We start from the raw sequence: 24314 nt of genomic DNA, 5'->3' as shown, positions 1-24314 counted from the left end.
TTTGGTCCCCCACTGTCCAGCCACACCCTAGAAGGGGAAAGAGCTCCTTCTTAGGGACCCCCACAGCCTCTGGGTTTATAATGGCCCACACCAGAACACTGCCTATTCCTCCTCTCCAAGAGTCTCTCCATATTCTGCATCTCAGCATCTGTGCCCACCCCACAGCCATTCTTCATCCACATATCAAAACCAGTGTGATTCTTATGTTCAGAATATAAATTCTTAGTGGATTATTATCTCATTGTCCTGGAGTAAGGGGCTTTGCTCAGTTCCCCAGTGAATGGTTTATCTTATGGGAAATTCTCACAGAATTGTATCCCAACCCAAGATGGTGTCTTAGGGTTTCTGCTGCTGTGACCAAAAAACAAACAAATAAACAAAACAACAACAACAAAAACCACATGACCAAAAGTAAGTTGGGGAGGAAAGGATTTATTTGTCTTACACTTCCAGATCACTGTTCATCATCAAAGGAAGGCAGGATGGGAACTTAAATGGCTAGAAAGTGGAGAGCTGATCCAGAGGCCATAGAGGGGTGCTGCTTACTGGCTTGCTCCTCAGGGCTTGCTCAGTTTGCTTTCTTATAGCCCCCAGGACCTGTAGCCCAGGGGTGGCCCCACCCACCATGGGTTGCCCTCTCCAATCCATCAGTAATTAAAATGTGTACAGGCTTGCTTACAGCTGGATCCTATGGAGCCTTTTTCCTTCTTAACTGAGGTTTCCTCCTCTTTAGAAGAGTTTAGCTGGTGTCAAGTTGACCTAAACTGTCCAGCACAGGTTGGCTGAGTAAAAATCCTTGCAGCGAGACCCTCAGTCTTAGCTTATCTTCCCCCTCCCCCTTTGTGAATTGCAGTAGATTAATGCATGTGTCCTGGGTTGGAGTGATGAGCGGCAGGCTGTGTCCCCAGCACCCGGCCGCCCGCATGGCTAGCTTATGCCCCGAAATAATTACATAAAAACTGTATTCTTTTAAACATTGCCTGGCCCAATAGTTCCAGCCTCTTATTGGCTAGCTCTTCCATATTGATCTAACCCATTTCTAATAATTTGTGTAGCCCACGAGGTGGCTTACCAGGAAAGATCTTAACTTGTGTCTGTCTGGAGCAGGAGAATCATGGCAACTCACTGATTCAGCTTCTTTCTCCGAGCATTCTGTTCTGTTTTCTCCACCTACCTAAGGGTTGGCCTATCAAATGGGCCTAGGCAGTTTCTTTATTACTTAACCATTGAAACAACAGATAGAAAGATGACCCTCCTCCATCACTGGGTGAATTTACCTTCATATATGCATGTTTCTCTCCTCTTGCGGGAAGGAGCTACGTGGTTGGGGTCAAGTGATGGCTTTTAGAAGGTAAGGCCAATAGGATATTGGATAAGTTGACAGTGGGGAGTTGGGTGACTGGTGGAAGAGACTAGCTGCCCTTTCCAAGAGGGAACAGGAATGCTGGTGGAAAGCTGGAGGCCAAGGGAGCTCTGCCCAGACTCTGTCCTTGCTGCACTGAGAAGCAGTGGACGTCCAGAGGAGATGCCAGCCAGGCTACTGGGCTAGAGGTAGGGCTGCTGCAGACGCCATCTGTCTGTAAGGGGCAGAGCAAACCACAAGCAATGAACTTGGCTTTGCATGTGTCTGGGATTCATGGCGGAGATGTAGAACATGAGATCCGATGCAGAGAGGTGGCAGAGGGGCTCTGGAAGGACATGGGGTGTGATCGTCATATCCTACTGTCAGGAAGGAGCCTCAGGAATCACCTGGGCCATCTCTGCTCACTCCCTGAGGCTTCCCATCTTGTTCCTACTGTTAATGTCCTGGTCTCCTATAATGACAGCCACTGTCTGTTCTGTGTGAAGCCTCACTCCTTCTAGGAGTCACTCAGTGCTGAAAGCAGTGTTACTGTTACTTGATGCTTTTTATCCTTCCAAAAGCACATGATAATTATATTAAATAATAGGATTCTCTATGATATTTTTAAACATGTATATAATATATTCTTTCGTGTGTTCTGGTGTTTGTGTGTGTGTGGAGGGGTTTGTGTGTGTGTATCAGTGTGTGTGTACACGTGTATGCCCATGCACGTGTGTGCATGTGTGTGTGTACATGTATGTAAGACAAAGGTCAGTCTGGATGTCATGCCTGTGTACTGTGTTCTTTGAGACAGGGTCTTTCGCTGGCCTGGAATGCGCTCACTTCATTAAGCTGGTCAGACAGCGAGCTGAGTTCTACAGATCTGCTGGTGTCTCTACTAGTGCTGGGATTTTAAGTTTTGTTTTTTTTGTTTTTTTTTTTTTAACCAAGATTCTATGGACTGAATCTGGAACTTCTGGCTCACAGGGCTTGTACTTCACTGACTGAGCCATGTCCTAACTCAGTAGGATGTGCCCTTGGTTTGTGCCCACTGGCCTCGCCAGTGCTCTGCCTGATTCTGCAGTTTGTGTAGGAAGCATCGCCACGGAGGAGTCTACTCTGTAAAGGAAATTCTGACTTCCCAGTTTTTCAGTCATAGAGTGTTTCATATCACTTTCACATATTTTAAGCCTTCAGTGACGCAGCACACACTGCTCGGGGTGGGAGCAGAAGTCAGTGGTCCCAGCAGCCACTGCTGCTGCGCACCCAGCTGACACCCAGTGAGTTATAGAAATGTTGAGCTTGGCTCCTCGGTGACTCGGGCCTCCTCATCTAACGGCATCTGCAGAGACATGCGGTGACTGTCTTCCAGGCCCTGGTTGTACCACTCTTCCCTGTCCGGTGGTCCCTCATGTAACAGCATCCACAGAGACATGCGGTGACGGCCTTCCCCGTGACTGGGGCCTCCTCATGTAACAGCATCTGCAGAGACATATGCTGACTGTCTTCCTGGTGACTGGGGCCTCCTCATGTAACAAAATCCACAGAGACACGCGGTGACTGCCTTCCCCATGACTCGGGCCTCCTCGTCTAAAGGCATCCACAGAGACACGCGGTGACTGCCTTCCCCGTGACTCGGGCCTCCTCGTCTACAGGCATCCACAGAGACACGCGGTGACTGCCTTCCTGGCCGTGGTTGTGCCACTCTTCCCCGTCTGGTGGTCGGCTCACTGCTGCTACTCTGTGTCACATTTTAATTTATTCCCTGTTTACAGAAATTCAAGCCAGAAAGACTCATGGTACTGGCAGCTGATGAAAGTGATTCAAGCTTGATTTTTGACCCCAAGATTCAGTGTGAGTTCAAGTCAAATAGTGCACTCCATCCTCCTTCCCGGTGGGCAGGGCTTTGTGGCTGGTGAAGGCATGGTCTAGCTCGGGTCAGGTCTCAGAGCTTCCAAAGAGAGCTTTGATGGAGAAATGATGGGGTTTGAATGGCGCCTTCCAGAATACAATTTTTTAGAGGTATGAACTAGAAAAATAAATGAAAGAAAATTGGATTAATTTTTATAATTCTGCCTCTTTGATTCCAAGTTTACAAAAACAAAATGTCCCTTAAAGAAAGCCCTTGACTCCAGACGTGAGGATTCTGTGCCACAAAGAGCGGGGGCAGCTGGATGTGTGTCTTCAAGGGGGTTACGGTCCCAAGGAGAAAGAAGGTGGCTGAGAGGCCTTCGGGCCCTGACGGTGATTGCTGGGCTCTGCAGAATGTCCCTTGTGAATTCCTTTGAAGTTATGTATTTGAAACCGTACCTAGACCCCTTCTGCTGCTGGCCGTTTTCATGTAAAATAACATTGGAACCCAGTAGCTGGTCAGACTGAGAGTCAAAATATTTACCCTATGGATGATGAGAGTCTGCCTGAAAATCACACTGGTAAGTAGGAGGAGAACCAGAGGGATTATTGGGGTGCAGCTCAGGAAAGCAGCGCAAACTGACCAGTTGGTGGCTCCTCAATTCCCACTCCCCCTCTGTGTCTTACGCTGTGCCTTTGAGCTCGGACTGTGGAAGCCTCAGTTTCTTCATCTGTGCAATGGCGAGAAAGGTACGCCCCCTTGGCTCTTGTCATCTGAACACAACCAAGACCCCCCCTGGTGGAAGGAGTATCAATCGAGGGGTTGGCCTGTGGCCATATCTGTGGTGAATTATCTTAATTGTTGGTTGATGTGGAGGGCACAGCCCACTGTGAGCAGTGTCCCTACCCATGGGCAGGTGGCCCTGGGTTATCAAGAATGACAGAGAGTGAGCCAGTAAGCAGTCTTTGTGGTTTTTGTTCCAGATAGAGTTCCTGCTTTGACTTTATTGGTGGACTGTGCCCTGGGAGAGAGGAAACAAACCCTTTCCTCTCCATGTTGCGTTTGGTCAGTGTTTATCGCAGCAACAGAAAACAGATTATGCAATCACCTTGTCATGGAAAGTGACAGGCAGGGGTGTCCATCATTTTGATATTGCAACAGGACACTGCATGTACCAAGTTCATCCTGGAGAACCGTGCAGTAAAATTACAACAACAAAAATATCAGATGCACACATACATCTCACGATGTTTCGCATAAGTTTCAGTTATGTGTTGAGCCATGTTCTTAGCTGTCCCGGGTCTCACATGGTTGGGAGTGTCTTGTTCACCAGGCACCTCCTGTGACTCCTACCCCATGACAAACCGGAACAGCAAATACCAGGGTCACAGCTAGCAACATTCTCCACATGAAACAGAGAGCAGATGTTGTCACACAGCTATTTTCCTGAGTGGTGGTTGGGGGGGGGGGGTGTCTTGTGATGGATGTTCAGGATGTTTCATGGTTTTCATGGCATGTCTATAGCATCACTGCCTTCTGGGTCCTAGCAACGGGTGGGGGGGAAATGCAATACGTTGCTTATGTCTTGCAGATGATCAACTGTGTGATAGTTCATTTAGGAGCCATGTGGAAGACAGGTAGGAATATAGGTGTGAATCCACGTTGTTTTTGACATGGTTTTCCTACCACCTCAACTCTAACATTTCCAGGACTCTAGACTGTAGGGCTAGGGTGGGAGGGAACCAAGGGCTGTGTGATTCTACGGCATTCATAAAGATGATGTTGGGTGGAAAACTGGCCTCTTCTGAATACAAAGTTGCCTTTTAAACTTTTAACAGCATGTCTCTGTATGAGAGCAGGGGGCCCGCAGGGGTCAGAGGCAGCGGATCCCACTGAGGCCGTAGTTACAGACAACTGTGAGCATCTTGACAAGGTCCTGGGGAATGAACTCTGACCCTCTGTGGGAGCAGTCTGTCATCTCAAGGCTGGCCCTCCAGCCCCAGTGATTGTTTTTATAAACATTTATTTTCAGAGCCATAGGATAAATAATTGTCCTGGTCTATAAGGAATAGCAGCTTCACGGCCTGCAGAAATTGTCTAATGGAGCTTGGGTCTTGTGCTTCTGTCCTCTAGTGTCTGACTAGACGGATGCAGCAGGATGGCTCAGGTTTTAAGTCCCGGGAAACTAACAGGTCAGTCATCGAGCCTGGCGTGAGAAATAATGAAATAAACAAGAGTGTATTTTTGCCTTTGTCTAGGGTGAAGTTGATATATGAGACAGGACCTGCACTGAACTCTGATAAATAACCAGGAATTATTTTGAGTTCAGCTTTCATACTGCATCACAAAGCTGTATGTAGATAATTGCTTGCTCAAAAGGAGGTATTTTCATATATCGGCCATGCTGTCGGTTGTTAATTAAAAATAGAGTGTTTCAAACCTGGCTGGTAGAGCGGACATGGCTGAACCAGTCTGCAGCATAAACCCGTTAACTGGCTTGGGTTTTGCACAGCCATTTGTCATACTGTAAATAATAGAACAGGGTGGTGCATAGATTTGAATTTATGATATGTCTGCTTGTGGTACTGATACATTCCATCTTTTCCTGTGTTAGTAAATCAAACAAAACCTCTTATTAATAAATTTATAGATATGATAGGAAAAGGGGAAATGCATATTTTGTAAAAACCATTGCTTCAGACATAAATCTCTTCTTGCATTTGAATAAAGGTACAAATCTTACATATTTTGATTTTATTAACTGCTTTTTGCCTAAATTTATATTTGAAACAGCCTGTGATTATACCACGTCTTCAAAGCAACGTTTTTCCTGGCAGCACAATCATTTGCTGGGAACATGCAGTGAAAAATTACTGATGCCCTCCTAGGTTCAAATTTAGAGCATCTTCCTGTAATAGAAAATCCGCTACTTGGGAGTGATTATCTGTAGATGCTCCCAGTAAGAACAGCTATGACCCCGCACGGTGGGGACTTCGGCTGGCAGGAAGGGTGATTGTGAGTTTACACAGAGATACTCAAAATTTATATTTCATATTATTTATTATAATTTTCAATTATTAGTTTATCTTATGGTGTGTGTGCGCGCGCGTGCACGAGAGAGAGAGAAAGGGAGAGAGAGAGAGAGAGAATATGAAACCACATGTAAGTTATCACATGCATGTGGAGGGCAGAGGGGCAGAGCTGGGGAATCTGCTTTCTCCTGCTACTTTGAGACCCAGGAATTGAATTCGGGTAGTCAGACGTGCACGGCAAGAATCTTTCCTCACTGAGCCACCTTTCCAGCCTGAGATATCTGAATGTTATGGACGTCATGATTTTATACTCCAAAGGGATGGTGCAGTGGGAAACTCATTAACTGCCCCAGCTTGTTGAACTGATTTCAGTCCCCAGAATGCACGTAAAAAAAAATTAAAAAGCCGGATACAGTGGTTCCCATCTGTAATACCAGAATTCCTGCTGTAAGGTGAGAGGCAAGCAGAAGAATCATCTGTTAGCACCCAGGGCGGTTACCTTGAGGCAGGAGGAACAGTAAGAGAGACCCTTCCTCAAAAAATGGCAAGAGAATCGGTCATGAAAGTTGCCCTCTGACCTCCATGCATGTGCCGGCCCACATGCGTGCACACACATGAACATACATACAAAACATTTTAAAAAAATTAAAGTTTTCTTTTTCAAATATTTATTTTATTTTTAATCCTGAGAACGTATGTATTGAAGTGGTGGTCTGTACACACGGATGCCGCTGCTCTCGGAGGCCAGAGCAGGCCATTGGAGGCCCTGGAACCAGAGTCAACAGCCGTCTGAGCTGCCAACTCGGGTGTCGGGAGCTGAACCCAGGTCCTTTGCGAGAGTAGTCCATGCTCTGAACCGCTAAGCCATCTCTCTAGCGCCAAGAATTTTTTTTTATCACAAACAGTTGACTTTTATTACTTATACTTCTTTTATTTAAAACTATTTAAATTTTATTTTCAATGTTTATATTCCAATTTATCATACATTGATTCAGACAACTTTTTATTCTTTGATAAACCCAACTTGGTCACAGAATAGATTATTCTATGTCTATTTTATTAATATATATTTATTATATATTTATTTATAGTATTATAATTATATTTTTATATAGTGTTGGGTTTGATTTTCTATGACTTTGGGATTTCTATGCCTACATTCACCTGTGAGGGTGGCCTGTAATTTTTTTTTTAACCAAACAGTAACAGTGTTATGGCTCTTTCTCTATATCAAACTTACTTGCTTTTCAGTTATCTGGGAAAGTTGGATAAGTCTGGTACCAGTTATTTTTCAGCTAGATTTTAGGGTTTTTAGATGAATCAGTGAATGTCTTTTCTTTCTTTTTTACTTTCCTCTTTCTGTTGCCATATTCCTTTATGAGAGGCTAAGCTCACTCAGGGTCTTTAGTAGCTGCAGGAGCTTGGATTTTATAGACTGAACACTGGCTGCAGAGAAGACTAAGAATAGATTGAATTGCATTAAAATTAAGAAAGATCTGATATTTAAAAAGTGTGTGTCTGTCTGTGTGTATCTCTGTGTGTGTATCTGTGTATATGTATGTGCATGAGAGAGAGAGAGAAAGGGACAGAGACTGACTATATGTGGGAGTTAGTGTCTTTTTAATTACAAGAAGTCAATAAATTTTACTTTCTAAGAAATATAGGCCAAGTTGGGAAGGCCGAAGCAGGAGTGTGAGTTCCAGGCCAGCCTGGGCTACTAAGTGAGAAACTGTCTCTAAGAAAATGAAAGTGTGATTTTATTTAGACTTTTACATTTGTGGATAGAGGGATGAGTAAAATATGCGCTCATTTTTCTGATATTTACTGGACTATAGTGACAGCCTTTTTAAATTTTCATCCTCACTCTTTAAATGAACTCAGAAGTGGTTTATAAGTAATCTTGTAGACAGATTTGGATAGTGTGTGTATGTGTGCATGAGCGCACGCATGTGTGTGTATACTGTGTACATGTGAATGTATTTGCGGGTGAGTGTGTCAGTGCGTACAAATGCAGAGGCCAGAAGACATTAGGAGAACTTCCTTATAGCTCCCAGCCATGTTCCTATGACACAGTCTCATTTACACTGGAGCTGGGCTGGTGGCCAGTAAGCCCCAGCAATCCAGTCCCCCACCTCCTAAAGCACTGGGGGTTACAGCTGTGTGCACACATCTGGCTGTTCACACAGGTGCTGGGGATTGGAACTTATGTTCTCATGCTTGTACAGCAAGGGCTACTGCAACCCCCCTGCCACACTCACGCACACACACACACACACGCATGTACACATGCACATCCCCACACCCACACCCTCACACACACATGCGTGCATGCACACACACACACACACTCACACACACACATGCACGCACATGCACATACACACACACCATCTCTGCAGCCCAGATTTGGCTTGTTCATATTGTTTACCATAGACTCATTTTCTATAGGGTTATTTTTCATGGTCGTTTTCCTAGCTTCCTGAGTCTGAGGCTCACCCCGCATGGGGTAGAGGTGGGTCCAGCTGCATCATGTCCTCTGAGCACACACCACTCCATCCTACCCCTTCTGTATTTTAGAAGCGCAGGCCATGGCGACAGCCACAGAACCTTCTCCAGGCATATTATTGCCCATCTCTTCCTTTGAGTCCCTCTGACATGGCAGCAAACGTCTGTCTGTAGATGCCAGTGTTTCTTCACTCTGACTTATCTCTCTGGACAGCCCGACTTTGGGCTCCCTGGCTCCTTTCATGTGGAACTGAATTCTTTACCTAAGGTTTCTGAGTCCATTTTGTTGGTGAATTTTGTCCCTTCCTGTACAGTCCGAGCAGATCTTCTTTCTTTGATACCCAGCTCAAGTTTCACTTTCCTCACGAATCTTAGCTGCTGCTTTATAATAGTATATTTAATAAGATAGATCTCAATAAACATTAGCATCTAGCTCTATTAATATATTCTTCAAAGTCTAAATGATAGCTGATTAATTTATTTTCGAGACAGGGTTTCTCTGTAGCTTTGGTGACTGTCCTGAACTAGCTCTTGTAGACCAGACTGGTCTCGAACTCACAGAGATCCTCCTGTCTCTGCCTCCCCAGTGCTGGGATTAAAGGCGTGCGCCACCACTACCCAGATGTTGATTAAATTTTAATGAATATGTTAATGTACAAAATACAAGAATATATATCCTCATACTGATTAGTAATAGTTTGTATATTTTATTTAATTTTCTTAGCATTTTAATATGTTCTCTTAAAATATGAATTATCCCCAGCTTTTCCCAATTTTATTTACAAAGATTTGTCATCTATATTCCAACTTACCCGAAACACTTGACTTAGAGACAGCATTCATCCCATGATCCGGGCCTCTGAAACGCAGTGCACATTTTTCACACTATTTCTCTAGTATGCATGTGTGCACAGGATAATCTTTAAATCTTCACAGGCTTGCAATGTCCGCTGTGAAGTTTGCTCAGATCTGCCCTGTTCCTCCCATCTGTTTGTTTCACAGCACTGACTTTGCGGCAGGGTCACCAAGTGGTCTTGACTGGCCAGAACTTGCCACTCTCCTGCCTGAAGAGTGGACAGTGCACGCTCTTCAACCCAGTGGATTTCACTGCTTTTAGCGTTGTGCATTGTGCTGTTGTGATCAAACCTCGTGACAAGACGAGGTTGTCCCCTCAGGGACAACAGGTTTATTCTGACTTTAGGTGGAGCTCTTAGTTAGTGCACCAGGTACTGTTTTCTATTGTGATAGAAGACCATGGCCCAGGCAGTTTATAGTACGAAGTATTTATGTGGGCGTATGCTTCCAGAGGGATAAGAGTCCATCACTATTATGACAGGTAAATGTGGCAGCAGGCAGGGGTGCTGTGTGTGTGTGTGTGCATGTGCACACGCGTGTGCATGCTCACATAAAAGCAAGTATATGTGTGTAGAGAGAATCTTCTCATCCCTTCATATTCCCTCACAATACACAACCCACTCTAGCCACACCCCTCCCTTTACCCCGCACCCCACAATTCACTCACCTCACAACACTCTACCTCACACCTCTCTTCCATACACACATGCCCCTCATCCATAACCCCACACCTTCAGGTCTCCCATATCCCCCCGTGCCTCCTCACTCCCTCACTCCTACACACACACACACACACACACACCTTGCATCCATCCCCAATACTCCCACATCTATCCCCTCTGCACCCCCACCAACTCTTCCCTCCCAATACACAATCATCACGTTGTCCGTCTAAATCCAATCACTCTCTGCCTGTGGGCATCAAGATCAATTTTGCTTTCCCCTGCAGAGACACCTGGCAAAACTAAGGGCAGGATTGGTTGTTGTAACTGTGAATAAGGGAGGTATGACTGACGTCCTGTAGGGAGAAACCAAGAAGCTACCGCATCCGGCATGCCCTGTAGTCCCCACAACAGAGAACCACCCAGTCAGTGCCAATGCTGCGTGTGGCGAGATTGGGGAGCCTGTCGCGGTCTCAAGGACAAGCTTGGTGTTTGCAATGTCCATTCTTCCCTGGTTTTACATTGCTGTGTCAATTTGAGAACATGTTACCTTTCACTGTGACTGGAAAGATTTACAGCCAATTTTGATCAGTAGAATTAGTTGTTCTGCAAGACACCAGAAACCTCAGCTTTTACCTCTCTACCCACACTTGATCAGATGAATGACGATAACACTGCTGCTGGGTCTACCTGTTAGCTCTACACACATCCCCAGTTAGGATAACACAGTTATGTCTTACCTATCACACACACAAGCACACGCACACACTCACACACACGTGTGTGTGCACACACATGCACACTGACACACGCACATGTACAACCCACACTCACACACACAGACACACGTGCACACATATACACACAACACACACACACACACACACACACACACACATCTAGTTTCAGGGTAGGAATAGGTAGCCCCATGTGTAGGTTGCCTGTGTAATTGCTGTGTCCATGGGCATTAAAGCCCAGTCAGGAACCTAAAAGATGCTTCAGCTGGGGAGGGTGCGTGCTGTGCAGGATTGGCAACCTGCGTTCAGTTCCCTGGATTCATGCCAAAGAAAGAACCATGTCCACAAAGCTGTCTTCTGACCCCACACACATGCATACAATAGTAATAAAACTTTAAAGAGAAAAACCCAGTGTTTATCTGTGTATCTGTCTATATTTTACTTGTGTCTAAAGTAAAATATAATATCCAGTATGTAAAGAAATCTTCCATTTGACTTTATTTTAGGATACAGAAGATAATGATGGGATGTTAAAAATCAGCCCCTAATTGATTTTTTCTTTAGGGCAGTCTTGAGCCACTTCTAATGTATTAGTTCATCTCTTTCACTTGTGTTTATTCCACTGAAATTCATGGAAATGATTGCGTATTAAGTGGTTTTATTGCCAGAGAACATTCCTGGGGTCATTAGAACCTTAGGGGAGACCTCCGGTGTTTTCTTACATTCACCCACAGTCTGACGATCCAAGGAACTCAGTCTGGGGCGAGGTCATGACAGGGGCGTCTGATTTTCAGTACAACTTCTTCCAAATCGTGGTTCATTAAAGGTGATAATCACCGGTACGCCGTCATAATCGGATGATGGGGGCATAGCTTCCTGGAAAGGGCCTTTATTGGTGCTCCTATCAGGCCAAATCTATTTCTCTGCAGTGAGAGGGAAACCGAGTCTGATGTGGGCTGTCAATTCTTGTTTGCATTTGTAAGTGAGAAAAAAAATAGATGGTTTAAGGCTGACAGTTTTGAGTTATTAAGAATGGCCGGATTAGCGCTGAGCCTCCCTGGGTTGCTCCAAGGTAGCGGCTGGTGCCGCACATCTGGTTTGGGTTTGCGGTAACAACAAAGGAGTGCTGTGTGTGTATGGCCTTGTTGTTAATAGTCTTTCTGGAGTGCTGTGTATGTATGGCCTGTTGTTAACAGTCTTTCTGTCCTTTTAAGGACAAAGGGCTCCCTACTCCAAAGGTATAGAAATACTTTCAACTCCAATTTACAGATTAGGCAAAACCTTCTAGGTTAAGGGTCACTAAAGGTGGTTGAAAAATTTCTTTGTGAGACTCCCCGTTTTCTGGCTATTAAAGAAAATAGTAAAATGGCAAGAGTTCCCCTGTGCACGCATTCCATAAAAGAGAGTGGTGCGTGAGGCTCTGTAATGCTCTCCAGTCCCATGAAAGCCGCACTGAGTCCCATGGAACCAAATTCTTCAAACCCTGGCAAGGCCAGGGAGGTGAGACCGGGGCACCCTACCTGACTCTGGAACCCGAGCCGAGGTTAGCACTTGTCTGAGTAGCACTGAGATGGGCCCTTGAGGTAGCATGCATCCATAGTCAGGGCTACGTAGGAGCCCGAAGCAGGATGATCACTTGAGTTCAGGAATTTGAGGCCAGCTGGACAAACTTGCTCAAGAGAAGCAAAGGACAATTTATCTTCTCCCAAGAAACCTCCAGATTGGGGAGAGTCTTTGTCACAATCGATGCATGTCTCCTGTTTTCTTTGGAGAAGGAACATACAAGCCTGAGGTTTGAAGAAAAAAGGACCTGTTGTGGCTACTTGAACACAGTCTTTGCCCACAATAATGCTAGGTCCACCATTAGATTTCCCAGATGCTTCTCAGTACAGTTCAGATGCAAATGGAGCCCCCACAACACCCTGCAAACCTTTGAGATCAAGTGAGGAAGAGAGCCCCACGTGTTTTAGAGCACACAATGTCTCTTCTTCTGTATAATGGAGTTCTTCTGTATAATAACTCTAATAGATCATCACGCCTTCTCAGACTGCTCTCTAACACCCTGCCTCTGTGGCTATCATGGGAAGGGGCTTGAGGGTTTCCCTCCTCTCTTTGGTGGAAAAGGTAACCTGATGCTTCTAGAGGACGAGCAGCCAATGACCCAGACCCTGGAGATGTGCTGGTCTGGGTGAGGGCTGAGGACAATAAGGTGTAACCCTAGGGTTCCCCTTTTCATTGATGGATGGAAGTATTAGTGATAATGGAAAGAATTAGTTATGGTCACTTCTATCTCTTCTCTCTTGACTCAAAATGCTGCTATGATTTTGACATATTTTCTCTCCAACTGATAGGTAACTTTTCCCTTGCTTTCTGTACTTTCACATCCTGGCCCAGGACTCAGGATGCAGATAATATCCATGAAGATTCCTAGGCAGTAATCTCATAGGAAGGTTCCTTATGCTGTAACAACCTGACAGATGTCTCATGTTCTAAACATCTCTGGCTGCAACCCATCACGCAAGACCACAGTGATCACTGCATGGCTTATCTCCTTCGGGGGCTGATGGCAGAGGGAAGTCTTCACTCATTGTTGTTCAGAGGATTGCAGTCAAGCAAGGCTAGAGCCCCCTGGAAGCTGCCTTCACTGACCCTGGGGTCTGGGGTCAGCAGTCACTCAGGACTGATGATAAGAACACCCACCCTTAGCTCTCCATGTGGACTGACCTTTCTCCTACTATGGAGGCTGAAGTTCATGAATGTCTGTTACGGAGGAAACAGACAAAGGTGGCTTTGGAAGAATGATAACTGAACCTCTGTCATAGACATGACCCAACCCAGATGTGAGGGGTGGGTATCTGGCCCCCACCATTTAATGGAGCAAAATCAATGCCAGCTTTCTGAAGGGTTTGGGGTGGATAATTGTGTTGCACCATCTTAGGAAATGCAGTTGCCATGGTGACGTGGTAAGTGCCTAGAAGGGCAATGATTGCACCGTGGTCTTGGTCTCTAAGGACATGTGGAACCAGCTGTTATACCGAAACAGTGTAGCTGGATTCACGCTTAGGCAGTGGAAAGTTGTAAATGCTAAGCAATGCCTCATGGGAGTGGTGGTGTTCACAGACATCCAGATGAATCTACTGTAAGCTCGTCATGGTACACATAGAGCAGAAGAAGTAGAGGACTGTGCACATACTTACATCATGCATGTTATATGTCTACTTGCCGCTGAGTTTGTTTTGGACCCTGAGAAGTAGGGCTTCAAGTGATAAAGAATTGGAAGCCCCCAGAGTCTATAAAAAAATTCTTCCTTCCAAATGCTTTACTTAGAACAGTTGCACAAAAAGACCCCCTCAGAGTGACCCAGCATCCGGAGATCTGCAATGGAGTGGTCCAGATGAAAAAGAGGATTGTGTTGGGGGGTGATGGAGCAGGGGGCTTCTCTTTCTCTGTGTGTGTGTGTGTGAGGGGGGATGTGGGGAGAGTGTCGGGAAGAGCATGGATGAGTTACCACTAATTTCCACATGTCCTCTTATTTTTCAGTGAAAGTCTTAGCATAGGGTATGCTCAGATGGAAGCCAGTCACGTGGTGAAGACGCTGGGCTAGTTCTGTACAGAAGTGAGGGAGGGGTGGCCACAGCGTCTGAAGGGTGAACCATGTCTGCCTTGTCAAGCCTCCCTCTGACCAGGGTGCTTCACCTTGGGGCTGTGCTCCCATCAATCCCTTGTTCTTGAGCAGCCTGTCCTGACTAGACAGATGCTGGCCACCACATTGCCCTTCCCGATGCTCCTGAGATCTGGGTGCATGTTTGACTCCATGGTGCATCCATTCATGCAACACATGCTGTTAGGGAGCTGTCGAGGTGTGGCATTGAGACTCTGTGGGGGCTGGCAGGGATGTGCAGTGGCAGACTCCTGCTGTGGAAATACCTGCAGGTATATCTGTTGATATGCAGGAGAAAACTGGCATACATGGATTGAATAATAGTTTGGAGTCACCGAACATATAGGGCTGAGTCCCAGCCTCTGGGATGAGGACATTGTCCGCGGCTCTTGTTCTGCGGACAGACTTGAAGGTCCATCTCCATGGCATGGCTGTACAGCCCTCATTTGTGGAGCTGAGAGGTAGCTGGACTCTACCTCAGCTGCGGGAATCCCGAGCTGGTGGTGCTGCGTCTTGTTGGCTGTGGTTCTTGACACTCAGGGGCAGTGCCCAGGTCTTATTCGCTCTGTGATGTTGTTCACACTCACAAGCCACGTCTGTTTCCCTGGAGCAACAACAGATGCGGGAAGGAACCCCTGCCTGAGCTACCCCACTCTGAGCAGTGAAAGCAGCCTTGGGGTGCTGGCTGGTGGGGTGGAGAACACATGGTAAGAGCTGCACCTGGGCCCCTTCTCAGAGCCTGTCCACAACGCTCCGCCCACAGCCTAGACCCAGACAAACAGCCCTCACTCACTGACCTACCAGCCCTCAGTATATAAACCCGAGTAGAAACAGAAACATGAATATTCCGGTTATTTTAAGTACAAGCAAAGACAGGGGAAGCTCAGAGGTCACTCTGTGTTTGGAGGGCACTGCCAAGGACCTCATGACACCTTCAGTATTTTCCTGACCTCAGAGTCAATGGGATTGTGTATTACCGTCATTTTCAGGAAAACTACCATATTTAGTTGTTCAGAATGCTTTTTGTTTGTCTTGAAATTTGAAACAGGGTATTGTGGAGTCTAGGCTGGCCTCAAACTCACTACATAGCTGAGGCTAACCTTAAACTCATAATTTTCCTCTCCCTCTCTTGAGTTCTGGGGTTATAGGTGTGAACCACCATGTCTGAATTGTGCTTAGTTTTAAAACTTCTTTCACTCTCTAATCACACACACACACACACACACACACACACACACACACACACACACACACACATAATTGCAATTTTATAGAATGTGTGTTGTAAGCCTGGCCCACTATGTCACAGTGCCATTTTTAAGACTAGATGTAACAAACTGCATCTCCCTTTTACATGAGCATATTATGATATAATTCTTATTCGTTCACATTTTTCAGCTGTGCAAAGACATGCCTGAGACCAGAGATAAGATGAACATCCCGTGCACACGCAACAGACACTCTAATACGCTGCAGGTTCAGTCCAGCTCCAACTAACCAAGGCTACATCTACCTTGTGAAGTAGACTCATCCAGGCTCAGGCTTCTTTTGGTATCGTAGAGGAGACGTACAGGGCCTGGGGTCCAGTCCATTGTAGGCAGGTGGACATGTGTTCCTTCTGCTCATATTTATTTCCTCTTGTTCTATAAATAATGTGCAATTCAGGATTTTCCTTCTTAAGCTTTATGAATGTTGGGTTTTCTTGTTGGTGAATAAAACCAAGACATCTTTGTGGGATAATAACAACAATTCCAGGAATTTCAAGGCAAGCCGGAGACATACTGGTTTGCTCTTTTCTGGCCTTTTAGAGGGACATGTAGTGCCCTCTAGTGTCAAAGATTCCAGCAGTTCAAAGAGACACCTACTGCAAGGCTGGAGCTGACAGACAAGGCAGTGAGCTCCTCTCTGAGCCTCTCTGGGGCGGTAGGAGGTGGTTGTTTCCTGCAGCTTTCCAGGCAGAGCTATTTTTGTAACTATACATGAAGGCTAGGATATCACCTACGGGGACATGCAATGTGGGAAAATTGTGGCTTTTCTCTTAGATTCTCATTTCTGGTATATCAGAAAGGGTCTGGGAAGATGATGGCTCATGGGAACCTGAGTTCCAGTCCACAGCATTGACATTAAAAGCCAGCAGTGTCCATACCATGGGTGGTGGGGTGGGAAGGAACAGGAGGGTCCCTGGGGTTCAGGTACTCAGTCTAGGTTAATCTTCAGGCCCCAGTTTCACCAAGAGACTCTGCCACAAAAACTGAGTCACCTGGGTCAGCTGGAAGAGAAATGGCCAGGTAGATTAAAAAGTGCGCCTTGGGGCTTGGCCTTTGTACGGTGGGAGATGAGGTCACATGGGAGGGTACAGCACAGGGAGGTCACACGGGAGGTCATACGAGAGGGTGCAGCACAGGGAGTTAAGGAGCAGCCTGGGAATGTGGAGCAGGAACTGCCCCCAAACGAACCCTGACTGTTGAATGCCCTTAACTCAAACCTGGCTGCTGGTTCCCTTAAGTCTGTGGTCGCTTGGTGAGAAAACAAATGAATCCGATAGTTTTCCTGTGCCGGCTTCAATTATGACTCCATTGGTGATGGAAATACTTTAGTAGACAGTGAGCCATCTTAGGTGACATCAGAGTAGAGCCGGGAGAGTAAAGCCGGGACAATCAAGAAGAGGAACTTTTGCGCACAGATGTCTCTTCAAACCTCCATATTGTGAAGGCCACTGGCTGTCATTCTTTAAGACACTGTCTCTACTTTTTGCTATAAAAATAATTTAATTTTAAAATTGTATTTGTGGAGTGTTTGGGGGCGTGTTGTGCATGTACCTGTAGAGGTGAAGGGACACCCTTGTGAGCTGGATTCTTTCTTCTCACCTTTACTGGGGTTCCAGGGACTCAGCCTGGCCGGCTTGCTTAGCAGGTGCCTTTACCCACAGAGCCATTTCCTTGGCCCCCAAAGAAACAGTCTACAAATGCATATCAGTAAATGATGATGTGTGGTAAGGGAGACAAATATGCCTTTAATGACCATCCAAGATTCTGAATGTGCTAAAAATCAAAGTTATCTCGGTGGCCCAAGATGATGTCACAGCTAAGGGTACCAACAAGGACAGTGCCGTGATGGGAGACTGATTCTGACAAGGACAGAGCTGCATCACGGTCCCCACCAGTATGATGTACAATTCGCTAGCGTGTCCTTGGAGCAGACCAAGCTCCCAGGTAACTGTTAGCAAGACAGTGTCTGCAAATAACATGTGTGCTCATAGGTTCCCAGTCACATGCCAAACAACCTTGAGGTTCATTGTGTATAGAGACACGGTAATGCAATTAGGAAATTTAAGAGCTGCTTTCGGCTAAACTATTGTGTCAGAATAATTACACCTCTTTCTTTTTTAAAAAATCATGAGTAATACGTGAACAGATTTAGAGTCCACGAGGACGGCGCTAACATTCCAGGCATCCAGGGATGAGGACAAGCAAGGTTTTCACAAACTTGAGAACATGCTGGATGCAGAGGAAGTCGAGTTTCTTGGAATTGTTGCTTCATTTGAGCCCGCAGAGCCGGACCAAGGCCCACCTCACAGTGAAGGAAATTGCAGCATGGGTGTTGAAAGTTGAGGACTTAGTGTGTGATAACAATGCCCTTGCTTGAATTGAGTTAGACTCAACCAAGAGGCTGGAGACTGTATTAACTCAAAGTGTTAAGCAGTAGTTACTTACATGGTAATTTAATTGTTTCTTAATGGTCTGCTGGAGAGTATGGTGACTACAAACATAGACACATTCATAGGCACTCCATCACACACATACACACACACACATACTCATGCACACACATACACACAGGCATATATTTATATATACATATATACACACATATGCACAGACACATGCATAGATATCCACACTCATACACACATAGATATAGATGTACACATGCACACAGACATGTGCACACACACAGATACATACACACACACACAAATGTACACACACACAGATACATGCACACACATGCACAGACATACACCTACACACTCACACATATACTCACACAGAACTCTGTCCAACAGGGTAAAACCTAAGCACGCTGCACACTGTAGAAAGGTCTTCATCCAGTGATGACTGGGACAGTACTCGACACCCTGCCCTGTTCTCAGGCAAATCCTCTCACTGACGTAGATGGGAAAGTTCCACAGCAAAGTGGAGTTTTCCATTATGGGGACAGCTCCAGATGGCCGATCCTTATCTCCAGTCTCAGGCATGTCCCTGGCAAAGGTTCTTGAGACATCCTTCTTGCAGGGATCTTGGGAATGATCCAAACAGTTTGCATTTTAAGATTCGTGTGTCATCAGAGGAACAATGTACAGTGTTCGTTTTGGCCTTAAAAAGCTGGGCGAACTTGAGGCCTTGCCCTTGCAAGTGTGTGTGTGTGTGTGTGTGTGTGTGTGTGTGTGTGTGTGTGTGATTTGACTAGCTTGACATGCGCTTCCTGAGTGCTAAGCTCAGTGGTGGGTCAGAGTCCTGTCATCCTGGCTTTGTCGGTGCCCACTGGAGTTTCTGGTGTGAGACTGATGTGTCATTGATGCCAGCAGGATGGACTGTTGATTGATGGGCACCACAACCATAAAAGTCTTCTGGACTTTTGTACAAAAATTTAATTTTTTAAAAAGAATGATTCTTTGTGTGTAGACATTTAAAAAGAAATGGGAGAGAGATAGAGAGAGATGCATACAGGTCCCCAAGGAGGCCAGAAGAGGGTATCAGACCGCTGGAGCTGGAGTTACAGACAGTTGTGAGCAGCCTGACATGGGGGACCAAGCACAGGTTGTCTGTGAGAACAGCAAGTGCTCTCAGCTACTGAGCCGTCTCTCTAGCCCCAGCAGAATTAGACACTTGTATACAGATGCACAAAGGGTCTGACACCCAGAATCTGTGTTGTGCGTGCGCAGGATGTGCTTGAATTCCTCGGGGATTTGCACAGCAGTAAGTTATGTATGATTCATTCGTCTTTAATATAAAAGTTTAGTAGTGCCAATTGCAAGTATCCTGAAAATATAAATAAGACAAAAAAGACGGGGAAAGGAGTCAAAGAAAGATCCTCTGCTCTGGCCTTGTAACGCAGAGCTTGTCACTGTTGCTAGTTACGTCTTCCCTTTAGAACATGTGAAAATTTCACATGCTGATTTTTGATTTACCAGGCAGCAGTTTTCCATATCATATTCATCCATATCATATTATCTTCTACCTGGTGTTCCTAGAGTATCTGTGTGTGTGCTTATACACATGCATGGAGGTCCCTCTTCTCTTGTCCTGTACGTTATCCCCTGAGACAGGGTCTCCCATTGAACTTGAGATACACAGCAGATACTCAGGCTCAACTGACAGGTGGTCATGGCCATGCCCTGCCTCTTATGTGGGTATTGGGGATCCAAACCCAGGACCTCATGTTTGAGCAATGTGTGCTGTTACCCGCCCAAACATGTCCCCATCCTATTCCTGCCATATTTTGGGTGATGATGGGTATTCCATTTTATAGATGCATGAAACAGGAATAATTGACACAAAGGCCATGATTCTGCTGCCGCGCCCCCGTTACAAGGTAACATTCTTCTTTTGCTGTGGCCGTGATTGATTTGCAGAGCCTTGCTGTCCTCCACCAAGGCACTCTAGGATGAACGGACCCACATACCACACACATGAGGAAACAAGGGTGAGACACTCACAGAATCACAGAATCAGAGGCTTGCCTTGGGGATAAATCAACAATAGATTTCATTTGTGGTTATTGAACCTTTGTGCAGTTTTGTTTACACCGTTTCCTTTTATCTTCGGAGCAAACTGTAGACTTATCAAAGGGAACTGACTTTGTGAGTGATGGGCTCGTGGTGGAGAACTAAGAACGGACCATACCGGTAGGTCATCCATAGTTGTTGCTGTCTGTGACTACCATGGGGCCAGCGGGTCCCATAGAGTGTTCCTGTGTTTTAACAAGGGAGAAAAGTGACCTAGCCTTGACAGACATATGATGGAATGACCCCCAGCAGCTGCCAGATTACTCTCTAACTGGAACTGTCTGGTGATAGCGTCCCCCTCAAAGTAACATCTCGGGGAAAAAGACACCCACTTCTGCAACTGCTGAGTGGCTGGGAGCCAAGGTCACATGAAAACTCAGACTTAGGGTCAGGGAAATTTGAAGTGAGCTTCCTCCACTTCAAATAACTCCGGGGATAAGGTTTAAGAAGTGGCTTCGGGGTGTTCTAATTCATAGGTACTGTTTGTGCTGCCGGTGGTCAAGTAAGTTTATGGGCAAAGCTCTTGTGATCGATATTCTGGGATGGCCCGGATTGAGGGTTGTTTTGCTCCTCTTGGTATCAGGAATGACTCGTTGAAAGTAAAAATCTGCTAAGCATTTTGTCATTTGAAACGAGAGACATTTAACAGAGGGGGTTGCCATTTTAAAATGTGGCAATCACCAAATAATTATGCCATCTGATCACTGTTTATACTTTTGTTGAAGTTCCAAATTAGGCACTGTGAGAGGTATGTGCAGAATCTTTAGAAATTATGTCAAATATTGATAGTGTCTGCTTTGTCTTTATAGTTTTCCAAGCAAAGAATTCAGGCTCTAATAAAGGAGTATTTTATCAAATAAAGGATGTGTGTGTTGTGCATAAGTGACGGAGGGCTGGGCAAATGGCGGGGCATACAGAAGACTGGGCTGTGTGAGGGGGTCTCTCTGCATTGTAATTTTCCTGTAAGGTTGAAATTATTTCAAAATCAAAGTTAAAATTTTTCCTCTTGACAGTTGATTTGGGTCAGATGAGCACCATGGTGTCTTAGGCAGGTCGTGGGGGTTAGACCTTGGGAAGGAGTTTGCTGCCTCTGCCACAGGACACGGTTGCTTGCTGTGTTAACTTTGGTGAGTGCAGGAGGCAAAACCATCTATGGCTATTTTATCGCAGAGAAGTCAGCCCTGTAAAAAAGCCCATGCTCAGTAAATCCACGCGGGGACCTTCTCTCTTACTGAAGGAAGCAGCAACCTTTTGAAAAGACACTGCTTCATGAGAGAGAAGAAAGGTCCAGGCACGTGGAGCACCCGGATGTTGCTTGTTACTTTGTTTCTTTTTCTCAGCGCTTGTGGGAAGCTGCCAGGATGAAACAGCTCAGAACTTGGAGAATTTTAGGGGAAACACAGTTTTAATCAGTCTGCCATCTTTCGCATTGTTCAGAGATAAAAAGAGCCGGAAATCGACCTTCCCCCAAAATGTAGATGGTGAGAACCTGTGAGCCACGAGACTTCTACTGGAATTACACTGGAATTAGTGTTCATATATATTTTTCTTTCTTGCTTTTAACTTCCCTCCTCATAGTCGCTACCTCCTTTCTCTGTTCCTGTTCCTTCCCTCTTTTGCCTTGTTCTCTTTCCCTTCCTTCTCCCTGTCTTTTTGCACCATTGGGGTTTGAACCCAGGGTCTTTGCACCTGCTAGGCAGGTGTTGGACCATGGGGTCCCATCCCCTCTTCCATCTCCTAATCTTTTCTTTCTCCTTCTTTTTGTATCCTTTTTTAAAATATGTCTAGCCCATGCTGGCTCAAACTGGTAATCCTCCTGCCTCTGCCTCCTTCAGCAAATCCTACTGGCGAAACCAGCTTCTTTTTATGATTTAACACACAGGGATGGAGACGTACAAGGAGGCAAACCAGAGAAAGGGAGTAGTGTTGAATCCTGGCAGCGCTGGCTCAAAGTCTGAATGAATTCAGTTCCCCACCTGTCTGTCCCAGTAACCAAGAATTGCTCGTGACTCAGGCTCTGGTCCTTTGTTTCCTTGGTTCCCCGTGAGATTGTACCGTTTACTGGTCTAACTTTCATGTGATTCAATTCAAAGCAAACTTTTGTTTCATCCACAGAACAAGTAATTTCCTGAAAATGAGTAATTAAAGGCCTGAAATCCTCTAAGGAATGTTCAGGCCTGTGTCAGCTCTGCTTCCTTTGGGGAAAGAGAACCGTGGCCTTAAACCTGCAGCTTGGGTTTTGTGCACTTCGTGAGGACCCGTGGCCTCCTTTCTGGGTAACTCAAGTTCTGTTGGCATCCATGGTTGGCAGCACGGATGTCCATCAGTGGGGCATATGTTCTAGAACGTAGACTCTAGGTATTTGGGGGAGGGGTGTATGCATAAGCATATGTAGTGTGTATGCCTGTATATAGAGCATGCACGCCTGTATAAAGAGAGTGTATGCCTGTATAAAGAGAGTGTACGCCTGTATAAAGAGAGTGTACGCCTGTATAAAGAGAGTGTGCGCCTGTATAAAGAGAGTGTGCCTGTATAAAGAGAGTGTATGCCTGTATAAAGAGAGTGTATGCCTGTATAAAGAGAGTGTATGCCTGTATAAAGAGAGTGTGCGCCTGTATAAAGAGAGTGTACGCCTGTATAAAGAGAGTGTACGCCTGTATAAAGAGAGTGTACGCCTGTATAAAGAGAGTGTACGCCTGTATAAAGAGAGTGTACGCCTGTATAAAGAGAGTGTACGCCTGTATAAAGAGAGTGTACGCCTGTATAAAGAGAGTGTACGCCTGTATAAAGAGAGTGTACGCCTGTATAAAGAGAGTGTACGCCTGTATAAAGAGTGTGTACGCCTGTATAAAGGGCGTGTATGCCTGTATAAAGAGAGTGTACGCCTGTATAAAGAGAGTGTGCGCCTGTATAAAGAGAGTGTACGCCTGTATAAAGAGTGTGTACGCCTGTATAAAGGGCGTGTATGCCTGTATAAAGAGAGTGTACGCCTGTATAAAGAGAGTGTACGCCTGTATAAAGAGAGTGTGCGCCTGTATAAAGAGAGTGTACGCCTGTATAAAGAGAGTGTACGCCTGTATAAAGAGAGTGTACGCCTGTATAAAGGGCGTGTATGCCTGTATAAAGAGAGTGTATGCCTGTATAAAGAGAGTGTGCCTGTATAAAGAGAGTGTATGCCTGTATAAAGAGAGTGTACGCCTGTATAAAGGGCGTGTATGCCTGTATAAAGAGAGTGTATGCCTGTATAAAGAGAGTGTACGCCTGTATAAAGAGAGTGTGCGCCTGTATAAAGAGAGTGTACGCCTGTATAAAGAGTGTGTACGCCTGTATAAAGGGCGTGTATGCCCATATAAAGAGCGCATATACCCGTATAAAGGGCGCATACGCCTGTATAGAGTGTGTATGCCTATATGAAGGTCATGTACGCCTGTATAAAGAGCATATATGCCTGTATATAGGCAAACAGTTTGCTCAGGCTAGTGTGCATGTGGAAGCCAACAGTCAACCCTGGATCTTACTCCTCAGATGCTGGTCTGGAACCAGCTGATTGGCATAGGCTGGCGGGTCAGTGCCCTGCAGGGACCCCTTGTCTCTGACTCCCGGTGAAGGTCTGTGACCCTGCACCCAGCTTTTTCTCTCTGGGTTCTGGGGACTGAGCTGAGGACCTTATGTATACACTAGGAGCAGTTTACTGGCTGAGCCATCTCCCCAGCCCCTTAAATAAGTGCTTGAAAATAAGATTTTGATATTTGTATTTTTTTTCTTTAGTTTTCTTGGTTACCTTGATTCCAGTGTCTGTATTTTCGATTCATTTCTTGGGGAGCAAATAATAATGGTTTCTTGTGTTTGGAAAGAGAATTCGTGAAGCAGTCCTGAAACA

At 45.6% G+C, this 24314-nt stretch overlaps 1 protein-coding gene across 2 annotated transcripts in view; it reads left to right on the top strand.

The window, feature by feature from the left end:
* The window catches only part of Erg (ETS transcription factor ERG), a 148302-nt gene that overhangs the window by 25921 nt on the left and 98067 nt on the right, over window positions 1-24314 (top strand). The window lies entirely within an intron of this gene.

Source organism: Microtus pennsylvanicus, chromosome 1, assembly GCF_037038515.1.
Source record: "Microtus pennsylvanicus isolate mMicPen1 chromosome 1, mMicPen1.hap1, whole genome shotgun sequence".
NCBI lineage: Eukaryota > Metazoa > Chordata > Mammalia > Rodentia > Cricetidae > Microtus > Microtus pennsylvanicus.
This window is presented reverse-complemented; position numbering and strand designations above follow the sequence as displayed.